General features: G+C 37.7%; 1 protein-coding gene across 2 annotated transcripts in view; it reads left to right on the top strand.

The window, feature by feature from the left end:
* ASZ1 (ankyrin repeat, SAM and basic leucine zipper domain containing 1) overlaps positions 1-18623 on the top strand; it is a 66077-nt gene that overhangs the window by 22384 nt on the left and 25070 nt on the right. The gene's annotated exons all lie outside the window — the stretch shown is intronic.

Raw genomic sequence — 18623 nt, 5'->3', positions numbered from 1 at the left:
GGAGACATCTCCACATCTCCTTTGCAATGGCAGACTATGAAAAAGTTGCAGGACCTCCTCTGGGAGTTGGGGATGAAACATGCTATCAATATTTATGCTAAAAATCAGCACGATCCCAACAGTGAATTGGTTACTGCCAGAATAAAAGAGAATTCTGCAGTTGACACCTAAGTAGTGATATAGGATGCCAGTTTCTGTCTTAAACACCCTAATATGGCAGCCAGTATCCTGGGCAGCCCAAGTGGCTCCTGACTTAAGGGAAACAGAAAAACTGCATAAGTAAGAGGTATGCACTGCTGGATGAAAGACAAAGGAGTCAAAAAAAAAAAAAAAAAAAGGAAACAGTCAAGGGGCTTATCAGAGTGATTTGCCGATAGATGTAGGCAACCTGCTAATGGCAGGGATACCTACTGAAAAAAAAAGACAAAAAGCCTAATACTGTTTTGGTTAGACTGTAATAAAAACTCAAGCCGGAGCAGCACTTCACTAAGGAGCCTCAGGCTCAGCCCACCACCCCTCCCACAGAGAGACGGCAGGCACTAACCCCTTTAGCCTAAGATAAAGGCCAAGGCCTCAGAATCCCAATAAAAACAATGATGGCCAGGGACCAGAGGCCTCATATAAAAACTATATATAGGTCACCTAAAAATAGACTGTGCTTGCTCTAGTGCAGTGGTCCCTCACCTTTTTGGCACCAGGGACCAGTTTTGTGGAAGACAGTTTTTCCTAAGACTAGGGGCAGGGGGATGTTTCGGGATGAAACTGTTCACCTCAGATCGTCAGGCGTTAGATTCTCATCAGGAGCATGCAACATAGATCTCTCGCATGTGCAGTTCACAATAGGGTTCGTACTCCTATGAGAATCTAATGCCACCACTGATCTGACGGGAGGTGGAGCTCAGATGGTAATGCTCGCTCACCTGCCACTCACCTCCTGCTCTGCGGCTCAGTTCCTAACAGGCCACAGACCAGTGCCAGTCTGCTGCCCGGGGGTTGGGGACCCCTGCTATAGTGGATACTGGAGCCAAGTGCACTCATATATGGTAACACCTATCGGTTCCAAGGACCTATAACAGCAATAGATAGTAAAGGGTGATGGGGAATGAGGTATAAATGTTGAACTAGTATTACAAGTTGGGAGACTGTCACGAAGACCCTATTTAGTATATATAGCTCCTGTCCCAAAATACATCTTGGGAACGAGTATTTTGTCAGACTTGACCCTCCAAACTGCCAAAAAATTCCAACTGAGAGTTAGGATGACAAAACATAATCACGGTAACACAAAATGGACACCAATACAGTTGCCCAGCCCCATAGCAAATAGTAGTGCTGAAGCAATACCACTCGTGAGTGGGGGTTGGGGGCATGATAAAATCACAGAAACTATTAAGGAGTTAGCCCAGGTGGACATTATAAGGCCAGTAGTGCACAGCCCATACAACAACCCTGTATGGCCTGTGCAAAAACCTGATGGGACTTGGAAAATAACAGTACATTACCAGAAATTAAAATATCACTTCCCTTCTGATGAAAATAGGACAGGTGCTTGGTATGTAACGTTTTCTTATTAATTTAACCAAGCCTTCTTCAGCATCCCCATTGCCCCAAAGACAAGACCAATTTACATTCACCTAGAAAGGAGAACAATGGACCTTTACCATCTTGCCCCAAGGATATTTACATAGCCCCACTATCTGTGAGGGTCTAATGACCACAGACGTCAATTGTCAGTCGATGGACTACCCTGGAGAGGGTACATGTTTTCCATTAAATTGATGATATCATGCTAACTAAGTCTTTTTCTACCTTACAAACTGCAGCCCCACCTTTGGGTTAGTAATGGAGGTTGCTAGTCCCCACCTTGCCGTCTTGCTTGGCAAACGGAGTATGGGCAGCACAGACATTTAAGCATCCAGGCTTATCAAATATTTGGTGTCATCTGGCTGGGTAAGACTAAAGTCAAGTCGTTCTTTCTGCCATTATAGATAAGGCGTAGGACTACCCGCATCCTACCACACCAAAGCAGTTGCAGACCTTCTTAAGCTTTATAGGGTATTAGTCCTTTTATTCCCCATTTGGCCCAACTCCTCAGGCCCCTATACCACTTAGTCAAGATGGGGGCTCACTGGAACTGGTCCACAGAGAAAGATGAGGCCTTTAAACAAACTAAAGTCATAATGAAACAAATATAAATTCTGGAAACTCTAGTACAGGGACAACCTTGTGAATTGGACATAGCCAGTTACCCTGAGGGGTGTGCCATTAGGGTTCTAGTCCCAACTGTGGAAGGGGGCTGAAGCTAAATATATCATCATGGAGCAACAACTCAATGCTAAATATCACCTCTTACAACATGCCAACGTGACAAAGGGGCTCCCAGTGCTGGTATGCACTCAGTATCCCATAGCAGTTTGGTTAAAGGATACCTCCCGGAAACCAAAGTCTGGGAATTCCCAGAGACAGATGTGGCCAAATAGCATACATACTTGCAACATTAGGCTCCAAAGGGAGCACATCAATAGTTCCTTAAGTGCAGAGTTCCATTTGGTGCTCAGCCCTGTCACCTGTTTGACAACTGAAGGACAGTCTTTGATTGAGGTCACTGAGCCGGGTTTAATCAACTCTCAAGTGCTTAGAAAAACCTTCAGTACAGTATGATTTCTATTATGTTCGTTATTCTCTTTTGTTAATAGTTTGTATTGCTGCCACAGCATTTGGCTGCACATACTGCTCCTCCACATACCTGGCCCCCAAAAATCACTCAAAAAAAACATGATAAAAATATGAGGGCCATTCAAGAATATGCTGAGATGGAGTGAATGGCAGATGCACTTTACAGCAGTAACTCCAGCATACCCTAAGAACAGCCGTATGGTCTAAGTAGAATGTGTGTTTGTGTTCGAGCTTCCAAGCTAAGGAATCCGGGCGTGGCCAACCCGAAGATTCACTCCTTACCAATGAAGGATATCTGAACCCCTGGCCCATTTCTTGGAATGCAGGCTGTACAGGGGATTAGAGACCCTTTGTTTGGGGTTAAGTGGAGGTTGCTAGGTGAAGATTGCTAGGTGGAAATTACAAAGTAAAAATGCTATGTAACATAAATGCTTTTTACAAATGGTAGCAATTTTCCTGTCCAGCCTGTCACTCATAGACTGCCCTGTAAGTTCTCAGTAAACTCTATGTCTCATTTGTTGATTCTGGGTCTCTCCTTCAACCCCTTAAACACAGTGCCATCCCTATTGGAGCCAGTAGGGGTCCAGCACAACAAGTCAGCTGTTACTCTTATTGTTGAAGGTATTAGATTTTATCCTCTGGTTGTTTTTAATATTTTCTGTTGGTCTTTTTTTTTTAAAAAAAAAAAAACAGCTTTGCTATGATATCCCTATGTATAGTGGGGTTTTGTTTTTGTCCCACAGGAATTCTTAAATCTGTTGTTCGATGTATTTCATTAGTTTGGGAAACTTTTCAGGCAGTATGTCTTAAGATACTGCTTTTTCTTCATTCTCTCTCCTCTCCAATTGAGATTTAAACCATTACATCTATATCCCATTTGTTTCTTAACACTCTTTTCTTCCTTTATCTTCTCCATATTCACACTGGGTATTTTCTTTTGGTCTATCTTCCAGGCCATTAATTCTCTTCTGTAGCTAATCCACTATTAAACCCATCTATTAGCTTTTCGATTTCATTAATCTTGTTTCTTAGTTCTACAATTTACGATGCCTGGTAACTTTTGGTTGAATGCTGGATATTATATAAAACTTTGGTACAGGTCTGTTTGCTTCCAGAAAATATTTAATGTTCTTCTGACTGATAGTTGAAATAAGGGCAGATCACCTCAATTAAATCAGGGATTAAGATGGTTCAAGGCCAGATTTCAGGATCAGTTTATTTCCTGTATTTTCCACAGTCTCAATTCAAACTTGGGGTGTTTATCTGAGCCACTTTCCCTTTGAGGATCATGAATGCCAATTTTTATTTCGTCTGCTATTTGTGGGAATGCTCAAAGCCCTCTTAGCATCTAGTTTTAGCTTGGTGGTTGTAGTCTTCTTCAGCCCCTGAAAATACTTTGAAGGCAGAAGTCCAACAGAAGATCACTTCTCTGCAGGGTCACCTTTCTGTTACTCCCCTTTTTCCAGATTCTTGATTCTTGAAGTTCTCAGTGCTTTAGTAGACCTGAACTCCAGTTTTTGTGTTGGAGTTCCCCATCACCATAAGGAGGCCTAAAGGTACTGCTTTCTGCTAATGCTACCCATTAACACTTGCCAATGCTAATTGGCAAATGTCTAAAAGCAAAAAGTGGAAGAGGATATAAAACTCAATTCACCAAATGCTGCTTTTCTCTCCAGGAGCTTGGCTTCTCCTGTTCTGGCAACCTTGGTTTTTCTACTGTGTCTCCAGGCATATTTGTATTTTATCAGCTTTTACAGTCTTTTTCAGTGGGAGGTTTGATCTAACAAAACTTTTCTGATAGCTGGAAATGGATATCTAATTCCTAGCATTTTATCATTGTCGAAATTTCCTTTATCATAGTTGTTTCATTAATCTCTCAACTATAAACTGAGTGTTTTAAGCAGATTAAAAAGATTAGATAATACCGAACTATATGCAAAAATATGACATGAAGACCAACCATTTTACCCTTAGTACAGAGAAGTGACAAATACATCATTGTGAAAATATATTATTTTTCTGTCAGATTGAGTTTTGCTTTCTGCTTTTCTTTGAATGCCCTCTAGTGGAAATTTTATTGAAATGAAATAACCAGAAATTGAGACTAACAAAAGGTTCTGTATCATCCAGAAATAAAGTTTAATTATGGGTACCTCATGTACGTAAACTTTATTCTTTTTAACCAACTCTTATTTTTTTAAGTTTTATTGAAATACAATTACATATTGTAAAGCTTAAAGTGTAGAATTCAATGGTTTAAGTATATTTACGGCATTCTGAAACCATCACCATTATCTAATTTTGGAACAATTTTATCATTCCCCAAAGAAACTTAATATGCATTGGCTGTCATTGATTCCCACCCAAACCTCCCAGCCCCCACCCCTTAGCAACCACTAATCTACTTTATAACTCTATAGGTTCGCCTGTTCTGGACACTTTACATGTAGCCAACTCTTGACTGTAAAAAATTTTGAGGAAGCCTGGTAGATGAAGAAAAAAAATCACTTAATGTCATTGGTTTTTAAAATTGGTTTCTGTTACACAATTAATACATGCTAAACGCTAAGAGTTAGAAGATGAAAGACTCAGTCCTTGCGTCAAGAATTTGACAGTACAGAAGAGATTCCAAGGCTATAGGCATTTACAATATAGGAAGATTAGAGGTAGTAGAAAGTGTCTCTAGGAACAAAAACTGGGAAAACTTAACTGAGATGCAGATGACAAGTGAAACCTTCCTAGAGGTTCATTCCTCAAACTTAGTTGTTTTTTATTGTTTGGTTTTTGGGGTTTTTATTTTGTTTTGTATTTTTTTAGCATTTAGTTTCAGCTTCGTTCAGTTTTGAGACACAGTCTTGCTCTGCGCCCAGGGTGGAGTGCAATGGTGTGATCCTGGCTCACTGCAGCCTCGACCTCCTGGGCTCAGGCCATCCTCCTGCCTCAGCCTCCTAAGTAGCTTGGACTACAGGTGCATACCACCATACCTGGCTAATTTTTTAAATTTTTTGTAAAGACAGAGTCTCACTATGTTGCCCAGTCTGGTTTCGAACTCCTGGGCTCACATGATCCTCCTGCCTTGACCTCCCAAAATGCTGATATTACAGGTTTGAGCCACTGCGCCCAGCCTCAAACTTTGTTTTGAAGGATAAGTAGGAGTTAGCCAACTGAAGATCGTAAAAATGAATATTCAGTTTAGAGGTAGATGCACGTGCAAGTGGAGGTGGATGAAAGAGCCTGTTTCATTTAGGCAGTTGTAAACAGTGTATCTAGAAATATTTTAACCAGCTCATGAGATATTAGAGTAGAAAGTGGGTCAGAATTGACGCACTTTGGCAGAGGCTAGATAGTAACCTGTGTAATCCTACTGAGAGATACGAATTTTTATCATGAAAGCTATTGAATAATTTAAGAAGAATGAACATACTAGTATTTTGTAAAGGTTATTCTGACAGCAGATTGAGGATAAATTGGAATCAAGAAATCCAGTTAAAAGATTATTGCAAGAGCAACTAAACAGTGTTTCATCAGCACTATACCTGCCAGTATGTATATACTTCTCTCTTTATAGTGGCTGTACAATATTCCACTGTATGGATGTGATATCTTAATCCAGTATTTCATTGAAGAACACTTGGATTGTTTCCATTTTTTTAGTTTCACAAAAAAAATACTACAGTGAACATCTTTGGCAACTTGAATAGATTTTTTGATAGAACACATCTCTAAAGTGGAGCTGCTGAGACAAAGGTAGATGTGTATTTAGAATTGTGATAGTGTTATGGGAAGATAGGCCTTGAGCGTGAGACATCCAGGTTCTTGGCGTGTTGAACAGAGTTGAGCAAAATGCACAAAGTAAGAAAGGTACGAAACAGCGAAAGTAGGGATATATTGAAGCGAGATAGCACTCCATAGGATAGGAGTGTTTTAAGCAGATTAAAAAAGATCAGATAATACTGAACTGTATATAAAAATATGACATGAAGACCAACCATTTTACCTTTAGTACAGAGAAACGAAAATACATCATTTGTGGTTCAGGGGCCCTGCTCACAAGGTTTTCTGGGGTTTAAGTACCCTTTTTGAGGTCCCTATTGGCTACCCACTATGTGGATGAAGGATTTGGCCTGTGGCCGATTAATAGCTGAGGTGAGTTCGCCTGTGGCCAACCAGAGGCCAGAGTGGACTGGCACCCTATGCAGATAAAGGGATAGCCCATGCTTGGCCCACAGCCAATCCGTGGCACTTTCCCTTTCCACCTGAGACTTAGTGGAACAGAGAGGCTTGTAGAGGGAGTAGCCTCTGATCCTTTGTTACTAGGCTGTGGAGAGATGGGGATTTTTCTTTTGATCCTGCTTTAGGAAGGTAGCATGAGTTGGCCTTATGTTCTCTGCCTTCAGACCCAGGTGTTTTCCTCCAGCTTTAGGAAATTAGCACGAACTGGCCTTAAATTCCCTGCCTTCAGACCCTGTTCTCCAGCCTCAATAGGTGTTACCAAATCGTCTTCTGAAAAAATTGAAAACATTTACACTATCTCCAACAGTACTTGAGAGGACATACATAGTGACAGCACTAGATATTTTTTATGTTCTCAGCTTTACAGTTTGATTGCAAGTAATGATGCCTCATTTTAGTTTGCATGCTTTTTAATAATAATTGATTAGTCTTGTGCATTTTTGTAAGTTGTTTGTATTTCTTTGTCTACTAATTGCCTGTGTACTTTGTAGTTTTGCTGTTTGGTGGTTCACATGTTTCTTACTGATTAACAAGAATCTTTTGTATATTGGATCTTTTACTTTGGTTTTTTATTGCGTTTGTTTTGGTTTGGTTTGGTTTGGTTCGGTTCGGTTCAGTTCGGTTCAGTTTGGTTCGGTTCGGTTCGGAGACAGAGTCTCACTATGTTGCCCAGGCTGGTTTTGAACTCCTGGGCTCAAGAGATCCTCCTGCCTCAGCATCCCAAGAAGTTGGACTATAGGTGTGTGCCACCATGTCTGGTAGGTATTTTTTAATTCTTTTAGGTATTTTAATTATTGTTATTAAATTAATTTTATTTTTAATTAATTTAATTATTTTAATACATGTTGTAGATGCTATTTCTAGTTTGGTTTTTGTTTATGCTTTAAAATTTTTTATGTTGTGATTTTGAATGCATTTTTGAGAAAAAATGTCAGAAAGATAACTTCCAAAAAAAGTGTTAGGCTCAGAGATTTTAATAGGTTACTTATTTTAAACTTCCAAGGAATAGATTACATTAATACTATCAAAACCTAAGGGAAAAAAAAGCCTTTCATTTCTTGTTTATAAAGCAAACATAACACTGATTCTGAAATCCAATTTAACAAAGATCCACTTAAAGAAGTCTTACAAATCAATCTTAGTTATGAACATGGATACACAAATCTTAACCACTTAAAGAAGTATTAGCAAATTTAATGTTATCAGCAAAGTAAATGAATAATATACTGTGATCAGATTGATTCATGTCATCTATACAAAAATGGTTCAATATTAGGGAAACAATTACATAAATAGGTCAGAGGATTTTTGAGGTGGTTATCATTATAATAGATGCCAGAAAGATATTTTATAAAAGTTAAAATCTCTGATTTTTATAACCTTAGTAAAATATGATTAGATGAGTAGCTCCTTAATTTCGAAAACATATATCTGAAGACAACACAAATTACACGTTTAATGGAGAAGCTAGCAGCATTTGCATTAATGTCAGCAACAAGGCAAGGATGCTTGTCATAAGCACTTTTAGTTTTACCATTGTTTTGGGAACTGTAAGGCAATTCAGTTATGCAAGAAAAATACAAGATGTAGTTAATAATAAAAATACCTATTAATGACTGAGAATTTACTTTGTGCATGGTACTGTTCTTTGTTACTGAATATTATTATCTCATCACAGATTGTGATACTAACACAAATAGGTGTCACAAATATAGAAACTATTTTATGCTCATATAAAGTTGTAGAAACTGAGGCAGTGAGAGTTTAAGAAACTTGTCTAAGCCAGTAAATGTTGAAAGCTAGATTTGACCTAGGCATTCTGACTCCACAGCTTAACATTCTAAATCAGAGGTTGGCAGACCTCTTAAGTTTCACTGGAACACAGCTGTGCTCATTTGTTTATGTATTGTCTATGGCTATGTTCATGATACAACAGCAGAGTTGAGTGGTTGTAACAAATCCCTGCATGCATCACAAAGCCCAAAATATTTACTGTCTTACCCTTTACAGAAAAAATTTGCTGACTGCTGATGTAAACCATTGAACCATGCCTCTAATTAAACTATTACATCTTTTTTATTAGGAAAAGGAGAACAAAATCATAATTTTTAAATTATATTAATATATGCTTGGTAAACCAAAAATAGTCAACTCAGAAATAACAATCATACAGTGTAGTAGTTTTTACAAAACTAATGTGCAAACTTCATTTGGTTTCCAACTCACAAGAAATGAAAAGCTTGAGATTACAATTTGATTTAAAAATGTGAAAGGTCTAAATGAAGAAAAATGTAAAACTACACCAAGTAAAATAAAAGAAGATTGAATAGACACGTCATGTTGGCTGGATGTTAGTTGTCATCTTGACTAGGATGAATCAGTATTTTAAAAGACATTTTTAAAAATCTAAATATATAGAATTAAACATCGTATTCAGAGTGCCAAACAGATTGTTTTGACTTGATGAAATGATTCTAAAAATTCTGGAAGAAAAACATGACCAAAAAAAGAATTTTTGGAAAAATAGGCTTATGAATTCAAGCTCTTAAACTGAGAATATGCTAAAGTCTTGCCCTTCCACAGAAAGCTTTAGATATAAAGCTATTAAAATATTTTGATAAAGTTATTTTTGAAAGAAAAAAGTTATCTCTGGAATGGAAAAAGAGTCGCTCGCCAAAGAAAGAAACAGATGGGAAACTCTAGCAATACCTAAAATCTGCATTACTGATAGACAAGGTTATCTTGTCTTCTGTGTTTGGGGGCCTTTGCCATAGACCAGAAGGTAGGTGCACAACCAAAAATCACCAAAATCTGAAGAATGTAGGTGTCATGAAACAGGGACAACAAATTCAACAAAAGAGTGACTTAAACTAGAGAAAGTGGGAAAAATAGAGGAATCTAAAAAGGCCTTTATTCCTGAACAATAAAAGAGGGATTTGCCTTCACAAAATAACAATAGAAATGAAAAAACAAGCACAGTGAATTATGAAAAAAGGAACTATTGAATATTAAAACTAAGTATTTGTGTAGAAGAGGTAGAAGAGTAGATGGGAGTCATCTGAAGAGCTGAGTAGTGGACTAGAAGATAGAGGTGAGGAAATCTCCAAGAATACAACACAAAGGGCTAAAGAAATGGAAAGTATAAAGGAAAGGTAGAGACATGGAGAACCTTTCCAGAAGTCCTAACATCTGTCAAATAATAATTCCAAAGGAGAACATGGAAGATAGACTATGTTTGAAGCAATAAAGACCAAGAATGTTTCCCAATTGAAGACAAATTGGTAGGATTGAAAGAATCACTGAATAAAAGATTTATATACAAATAGATAAATATATATACATTTTTAATTAAAATATGTAGACACATCCCAATAAACTTCAGAACATTAAGAATGAAGGCAAAAATCCTAAAAGTTAACTACAGAAGAGATTATTTACATATCAAGAAAATTCCTATCAAGAAATGACCATCTTGGCCAGGCTTGGCTCACCACTGTAATCCCAGTACTTTGGGAGGCCAAGGTAGGAGGACTGCTTGAGCGCAGGAGTTTGAGACCAACCTGGGCAACAGGAATTTTAAAAATTAGCCAGGCATGGTGGTGCATACCTGTAGTCCTAGCTACTCGGGAGGCTGAGGTGGAAGGATGGCTTGAGCCCAGGCGGTCAAGGCTGCAGTGAGCTATGATGATGCCATTGCACTCTAGCCCGAGTGACAGAGCAAGACCCTGTCTCCTAAAAAGGAGGGCCAGGGTGGGGGAGAGTATTTATGATAAATTTGTATTAAATTTCCATCATATAATAAGTTTGGTGTTCTAGTAGCTGAGGAGAGAATGAAGCAACATAAAAGTAAACATCTCTTTTCTCATGAAACTATGTATAGTTATTTATTAACTTTTCTCTTTGTTGAATAGTAAGGATAAGCGTGTTGGAGAGGAGAGGACTTAAAAGTAAGTACTGAACTTGAAGAAAATAATGAAATTAAAAGCTTTCAGATCGAGTGGGTGGGAGTGAAACTAAGAGAACTTGATCAATCTAACAAGGTGATTCCATGTCCAAGGAGACATGGAAACATGTATTTATTATGGACGCATGATAAACAGAAAGTGCAAAAATGTCAGAAATAAGTCCAGCCATATTAATAACTAAGAAAAGTAATATAATCGGTAAAACTCACTTATTAAAGTAATAGTAACTCTCATATTGGCTAAAAGCAAAATCTAGTGAAGTCACACCTAAAAATAAAACATTACATTAGAGTGGAAAATAAATAAAATGATTTTTTAAATGCCATTTATTCAGCAAATATTTATACCTGGTAAATATCAAGACAAAAAAATACCCCTAGGGTAGTAAATAAAATGCTAGGCAAACATTACTTAAGGGACCAAAGAGAAAATGATATTGATAGAAGCAACAATTTAACAAGATAGTTTTAATATACATGGCTTTTAAATACATAGAACAAAAACTAGTAGAACTAAAAAAAGGAATGAAAAATCTATAATCATATTTGAAGACTTTAGTATATCTCTTAGAAAAACAGATTAGACAAAAAATAAAGATATAGAATAACACAATCAACAAGAGTATCTAATTGATATTTACCTAGAATTCTGACTTTAACATAATTTACATGCATGGATTATTTTCAACAGAAGTTACGTTGTAGACCACAAAGAAAGTCTTTTAAGAATTTTTTTTTTTTTTTTAATGATACCCAGCTAGGCTCAGTGGCTTATGCTTATAATCCCAGCACTTTGGGAGACTGAGCTGGGCGGATCACCTGAGGTCAGGAGTTTGAGACCAGCCTGGCCAACGTGGTGAAATCCGTCTCTACTAAAAATACCAAAAATTAGCCAGGCATGGTGGCATGCGCCTGTAGTTCCAGCTACTCAGGAGGCTGAGGCAGGAGAATTGCTTGAACCTGGGAGACAAAGGTTGCAGTAAGCAGAGATTGTGCCACTGCACTCCAGCCTGGGCAACAGAGTAAGACTCCATCTCAAAAAAAAAAAAAAAAAAAAAAGATACATCTTAATAATTTCTGGTAATTTCTGGATTAATTAAAATAGAACTGGTAAAAGTGACAACACAAGGCCTTTATATCAGCACTTGTGCGATTCAGACAAAGCACAGAGGAAATTTCCTCCGAGGAAAAATAATTTTAAATTCATTTATCGGCAAATTAAAACATTGTATGAACAGTATGATATTATTAATGTTTAAAAATGCCTTTGCTTATTGTATTATTCTGTACCTAGAAAACCCTAAAGATTTCCCACAGAAGACTCCATAGACCCCTGTTAAATAACTTTAGTAAAGTCTCAGGATACTAAATCAATGCACAAAAATCAGAAGCATTTCTATATACCAATAATGTTCAAGCTGAGAACCAAATCAAGAATGCAGTTCCATTTACAAGAACTGCAAAAAATAAAATAATTAAAATACCTAGGAATACATCTCACCAAGAAGGTAAAAGATCTCTACAGGAGAACTGAAAAACACTGCTGAAAAAAAGGATTTTCCATTCCTTTTTTAGAATACATCTAACCAAGAAGGTAAAAGATCTCTACAGGAGAACTGAAAAGCACTGCTGAAAGAAATTATAAATGACAAACAAATGAAAAAGAATTCCGTGATCACAGATTGGATGGAAGACTGCAGTATCATTAAAATATCTGTACTGCCCAAAGCAATCTACAGATTCAATGTGATTCCTATCAAATGACCAATGTCATTTTTCACAGAATTAGGAAAAACTATTCTAAAAGTCATATGAGGCCGGGCACAGTGGCTCACACCTGTAACCCCAGCACTTTGGGAGGCAGAGGGCAGACAGATCACCTGACGGCAGGAGTTCAAGACCAGCCTGACCAACATGGTGAAACTCTGTCTCTACTAAAAATACAAAACTTTGCTGGGCCTGGTGGTGCATGCCTGTACTCCCAGCTACTTGGGAGGCTGAGGCAGGAGAATCACTTCAACCCAGAGGCAGACGTTGCATTGACCCGAGATCATGCCACTGCACTCCAGCCTGGCAACAGAGTGAGACTCTGTCTCAAAAAATAAGAAAAAAAAATATGAAACCAAAAAAGAACCTGAATAGCCAAAGCAATTCTAAGCAAAAAGAACAAAGCTTGAGGCGTCACATTACTTAACTTCAAGCTATACTAAAAGGCTGCAGTAATCAAAACAGTATTGTACAGGTACAGACATAGACATGTAGCCCAATGGAACAGAATAGAGAACCCACACCAACAACCAACTAATCTTCAACAAAGTCAACAAAAATAAACAATGGGGAAAGGATACCCTATTCAGTAAATGGCACTGGGAAAACCGGATACCCACATGCAGAAGAATGAAACTGGATCCCTACCTCTTGCCATATGCAGAAATCAATTCAAGATGGATTAAAGACTTAAATGCAAGATTTCAAACTACAAAAATCCTAGAAGAAAAACTAGGAAATGCTCTTCTGGACCTTAGCCTATGCAAAGAATTTATGACTAAGTTCTCAAAAGCAAATGCAACAAAAACAAAATTTGACAAGTGGAGCCTAATTAAACTAAAGAGCTTCTTCACAGCAAAAGAAACTATCAGCAGAATGGGAGAAAATATTTGCAAACTATGCATCCAACGAAGGACTAAATATCCAGGCTCTATAAGGAACTTAAATCCATAAGAAAAATAACCTCATTAAAAAGTAGGCAAAGGACATAAACAGTCACTTCTCAAAAAAAAAAAAGACATACAAGCAGTCAAGAAACATGAAAAAGTACTCAACATCACTACTCATCAGAGATGCAAATCAAAACCACAATAAGGTACCATCTCACACCCTTCAGAATGGCTATTATTAAAAAGTCAGGCCGGGCACAGTGGCTCACACCTGTAATCCCAGCACTTTGGGAGGCCAAGGCAGGTGGATTCCAAAGTCAGGAGGTCAAGACCAGCCTGGCCAAGATGGTGAAACCCAGTGTCTACTAAAAATACAAAAATTAGCCAGGTGCAGTGGCAGGCACCTGTAATCCCAGCTATTCAGGAGGCTGAGGCAGGAGAATCGCTTGAACCCAGGAGGCAGAGGTTGCAGTGAGCCAAGATTGCACCACTGCACTCCAGCCTAGGTGACAGAGTGAGGCTTCTTCTCAAAAAAATAAATTAATTAAAAGTCAAAAAATAACATGTTGGTGAAGCTGCAGAGATAAGGGAAACATGTACACTGCTGGCAGAATGTAAATTAGTTAAACCACTGTGGAAAACAGTTTGGAGATTTCTCAAAGAACTAAAACTAGAATTACCATTTGACCCAGCCATCCCAGTATATACACAAAGGAAAATAAACCATTCTACCAAAAAGACACTGCACTCATTATGTTTATCACAGCACCATTCACAATAGCAGCTGGGCATGCTGGCTCATGCCCATAATCCCAGCCCTTTGGGAGGCCTAGCTGGGAGGCTCGCTAGAGGCCAAGAGTTTGAGACCAGCCTGGACAACATACAGAGACTCCATCTCTACAAAAATAAAAAATTTAGCCAGGTGTGGTGACACATGCCTGTGGTCTCAGCTACCTGGGAGGCTAAGGTGGAAGAATTGCTTGGGCTTGGGAGGTTGAGGCTGCGGTGAGCCATGATTGTACCACTGCACTACAGCCTGTGTGACAGTACAACCCTGTCTCAAAAAAAAAAAAAAAAACCCACTGTTACAAAGATATAGAACCAACCTATGTGCCCATCAACTCAAGAGTGGATAAAGAAAATATGCCACATATAGGTCATGGAATACTATACAGCCATAAAAAAGAAACCATGTCCTTTGCAGCAGCACGCATGCAGCTGGAGGCCATTATCCTAAATGAATTAATGTAGAAATAGAAAAAAGAAAAAAGGAAACCAAATGCCACATGTTCTCACTTATCAGTCAGAGCTACCCATTGGGTACACATGCATATAAAGATGAAAACAATAGGTAACTTGCTCAAGTCCAGCTGCTGGCTGCCCATAAACCAAGAATAGGAGAAACGAGATGTGGTGAAAGGAAAGTAATTTTATTTATCAAATGCTAGCAATTGGAAAATGGCCGGGCTCATGCCTTCAAAAGACCATTCCAACTTTTTGGGCTAAATGAAGGGGTTTAAGAAGGAAAAGGTGTGGGAAATATGCAGGAGTGTTGCCCAAGGGTGCAGGTCTACATGACTTGTTTCAATGGTTATCTTGAGAAATTGCCTGTCCAGAAGGTCTGGTTTGCCTCATCCTGACTTTGGCCTGGTAGTGGTAGGTTAACTGTTCATAACTACCCCTAAGTGGGAGCTGTATCTCTCTGCCTGGTTTGTTTCAAAACTGGCCCCTGGATTACCTAAGCAAGCACATAATTAGATAAGCAAGCACTGTTCATTGAAGTGCCTGGTGGGAAAAGTAGAAATAAAGCATTTCAAAATATGTTTCAAAGCTGAAAACAAGAAAGGAAAAAAAGTTTTAAAATGCATTTTGAGGCTAGGATGCTCAGTTAAAAATAGACACTAGGGAATCCAAAGGGGAGGAGGCAAGGAGGGGTCAAGGGTTGAAAAACTACCTATTAGGTACTATGTTCACTACTTGGGTGGTGGGATTAATAGAAGACCAAACCTCATCCTCAGCAACACACAATATACCCATTAACCAACCTTAACGTGTACCTCCTGAATCTTAAAAAAAAAAAAAAAAAGACTTCTGGATCCAAATTGTTACTTAGACAACTGTAAGTCAGATATATTCAAATACATCACCATCACCCTGTATGTATGTATGTATGTATTATGTATATATATGCAAATACTGGGTGCATTTCTAATAAACAGCAATAGATTTCCTGGCTTTTATATTTTTACTATAAGTTGTATTGTTTTATTTTCATTTCATGTTGTTCATTGCTAGTATGAAGAAATACAATTGATTTTTTAAATATTTCTCTTGAATGCTGTAACCTTGCCAAATTCATTAGTTCTAGTACTTTTTTTGTGGAGTCCATCAGGTTTTCTATATACATCATGCTGTCTGTGAATAAAGACAATTTTGCTTTTTTTCCCATCTGGAGTCCTACCATTTTTCTTTTTCCTTGTCTTGTTCCGCTGGCTAGAACTTCCAATACAATGTTGGGTAGAAATGTGAGAGCATACATCCTTGTCTTGTTTCTGATGTTGGGGGAAAGTACTCTTTCACCATTAAATATGATGTTAACTGTAAATTTTCCATAGATGCTTTTGTCAGGTTGAGGAAGTTCTCATCTATTCCTATGTTGCTGAGTGTTTTTGTTAGAAATAAATGTTGGATTTTGTAAAATACTCGTTCTGCATTTGTTGAGGGTTTTTTTTTCATTTTTAGTTTGTTAATATGGTACATTATATTGATTGATGTTTCAAATATCAAACCAGCCTTGCATTCCTAGGATAATTGCCCGTAGTCATGATGTATTAACCTTTTTATGTGTTTTTGGATTCTGTTAAAATTTGTTTAAAACATTTTTATTTTCAGTGAAGATTATTGGTTTATAGTTTTCTTTCCTTATAATGGCACCCTCTGGTTTTGGTATAAGAGTAATTTTGCTTCATAGAATGAGTTGGGAAGCATCTTCCCCTCTTCAGTTTACTGGTTGAGTTTGTTTAGAATTGATGTTGTTTTCATTAACTGTTTTGTAGAATTCACCAGTGGAGCCATCTGGCCTGCTGTTTTCTTTGTGGAAAATTTAATTTAATTTATAATTACTAATTAAGTTTTTAAAAAATAAGTCTAGGGCTATTCAGGTTATTTCTTTTTGAGTGAGCTGTGGTAGCTTGTGTATTTTGAGAAATTTATCCATTTCATCTAAACTGTCTAATTTATTGGCATAAATTTGTTCATAATACTTCCTCATACTTCTAAAATCTGGATAATCTGTACTGATGTTACTTCTCTTGTTTCTGATACTGGTAACTTATTTCTTCTCTCTGTTTTGCTTAATCAGTCTAGCTAGAGGTTTGAAAATTTTACTGATCTTCTCATAATAAGGATCTGTATAAGAATAAGGAGTTAGCAATATGAAGGTCTGGGGACAGGCAAGAACACTTGCACAGTTCCTGCAAAGGGGAGATCTTGGCATTTTCAAAGACAATAAACTGTAAGTGGCCAAGAATGGAAGCATGGAGGAGAGCAGTTATGAGACTATGGCAATATAAATCAGAGAAAGATGATGTTGTCTTGGACCACTGCAGTGGCTAATGAGGTGATGAAAAGTGATCAGAAGCAGATTATGAAGGCAGGCCTAATAGGAGCTGCCGGTGACTTGTACTTGGAATGACAGAGAAGAGTCATGAATTATGCCTAGTCTTAAGCCTGAGTAATGTGGTTAATGGTGGCTTTATGAAATAGGGAAGACTGAGAGGAGCAGATTTGGGTTATTATGCAGGTAAGTGCAGTGGAGATGAGACATCAACAGTTCGGATTTAGATGTAATGAAGAATTTGAATTCGAATGGTTAGTTAATTCAAATAATTTGTTGTTGCCACGTATGTGTGTATGTGGGGGTTTTGGGTGGCGTTGTTGTTGTTGTTGTTGTTGTTGAGACAGGGTCTCACTCTGGTTGCCTAGGCTGGAGTGCAGTGGCACAATCTCGGCTCACTGAAGCCTTGATCTCCCAGGCTCAGGTGATTCTCCCACCTCTGAAGTAGCTGGGATTACAGTTGTGCAGACCACATCCAGCTAATTTTTTTTTTTTTTTTTTTTTTTTTTGTATTTTAAGTAGAGGTAGAGGCAGGGCTTTCCTCTGTTGCCCAGGCTGGTCTCGAACTCCTGGATTCAAGCAATCCACCTGCCTTAGCCCCCCAAGTGGTAAGATTACAGGCCTGAGCCACCACACCTGGCTAGTTGTATATATTTTTTTATGTTTGCTTAAGTTATCCAGGAAATTCAATCTTTACCTCATAAAGATTTTCTATCTAATGAAGCCACTATGTAAGGGATATTCAAGGTAGAGGAGGCAATCTTTTACAACTGCTTTAGCGTCTAATTTCACATAAAACATTCAAATTATAATATACCATGAAATATAAGAAACAGATATATATGAATTGTGCTAATAAGGACATAGGTGTGAAGTGTTCAGATTTCAGGGTATAACCTTATGCTAACAAACCTTACGGAGAAATAGTCTATTTGTAGGTTGTATATGTAATGTGAATAACCAATAAAAACTTTCTTGGTAAGATCAAAACATGGAACTCTGAAATTATTTATTTTTCTTTTCCAAAGTTCTTTGTGTATAAATCAGATCTTGAGGACAACTCAGGAAAATTGGGCTCAGAGTCTCAGACCTCCTTTAAAACAGACCATGATGTTATGTTCAGCCCAAGTAGAGCTGATAAAATCTGGTGTCCTTGGAATAGGACCAGAAGCTGACTAACTTCCAGGAGTAGAAGGATTGAATCTCTAATTTTGGGAAATGATAAACTACAGAGAAACCACTATCCTCTCCCAGAAAGTACTCTTAAGAGAATATTAAGCTGGTTAATCTATTGGACTTATCTCTTTTCTAATTATATATAGTAAGTCTCCCAGTCAGAATAAAATTCTTTCAGTCTCAGACTAAAGTAGAATCATAATAGAATACATTAAGGAATGAAGTTTTTAAATTTACATTTTTGTTTCAGCAATCCTCTAAATAAAATGTAATAAGCATTTAGTATTAGCAAATCCTTTGA

This window comes from Pan troglodytes, chromosome 6 (assembly GCF_028858775.2).
Source record: "Pan troglodytes isolate AG18354 chromosome 6, NHGRI_mPanTro3-v2.0_pri, whole genome shotgun sequence".
NCBI classification, from domain to species: Eukaryota; Metazoa; Chordata; class Mammalia; order Primates; family Hominidae; genus Pan; species Pan troglodytes.
This window is presented reverse-complemented; position numbering and strand designations above follow the sequence as displayed.